General features: G+C 43.6%; 1 non-coding gene across 1 annotated transcript; it reads right to left on the bottom strand.

Moving 5' to 3' along the window:
• Window positions 1-221: 221 nt before the first annotated feature.
• Window positions 222-326, bottom strand: LOC133292026 (small nucleolar RNA R71). Its single transcript, XR_009748856.1, has one exon. It is a non-coding gene; the product is annotated as a small nucleolar RNA R71 (small nucleolar RNA).
• Between the last annotated feature and the right edge of the window lie 359 nt (window positions 327-685).

Below are 685 nucleotides of genomic sequence, written 5' to 3'. Positions count from 1 at the left end.
GAAGACCCTCACAGTCATTTGGACAATTTCACTGAGATAGTTGACAATTTCAAAGTTCATGGTATTTCGGAAGAAAACATGCGGATGCGGCTTTTTCCATTTTCCTTAGCTGGAAAAGCCAAAGAATGGAGGAGAACATTGCCCCCAAACTCCATCACCAGTTGGGAGCAATTGGCGGAACAGTTTGTCACCCGATTTTTCTCCCAAGCAAAACAAGCCCAAGTGAGGGCTGATATAGCTTCCTTTCAAATGTATGATGGAGAAAGTCTGTATGAAGCGTGGGAACGCTTTAAAGAGTTGATACGAATTTGCCCGAATCATGGAGTTTCTGATTGGGGCATCATTCACACGTTTTATCATGGTTTAACCCCACCATTGAAAGCAACTGTTGACGCAGCTGCAGGGGGAGATCTTTTGGATTTTACTTATCTAGAAACCTACCAGTTGTTGGAAAAACTTTCAAAAAAACATATTTCATGGCCTTCCACACGACATAGTGCTCCTAAGAAAGCGGGAGTTCTTGAGCTAAGCTCAGCTGATGCTCTTTCAGCACAAATGGCTTCGCTCCAGAACACTATAAAAAACTGGAAGCCCATGGAACAGAAAAACCAACTGAGCAACTTCTCTTGACTCAATCAATTCCGAGTTGCCCCACTTGTGGAGGTCCTCACGAATATGAGGACTG

This window comes from Gastrolobium bilobum, unplaced genomic scaffold (genome assembly GCF_033153095.1).
Source record: "Gastrolobium bilobum isolate Gb01-03AN ecotype WA unplaced genomic scaffold, APGP_CSIRO_Gbil_v1 utg2246, whole genome shotgun sequence".
Lineage (NCBI taxonomy): Eukaryota > Viridiplantae > Streptophyta > Magnoliopsida > Fabales > Fabaceae > Gastrolobium > Gastrolobium bilobum.
The sequence above is the reverse complement of the archived record's forward strand: the minus strand, read 5'-3'. Positions and strand labels throughout refer to the sequence as shown.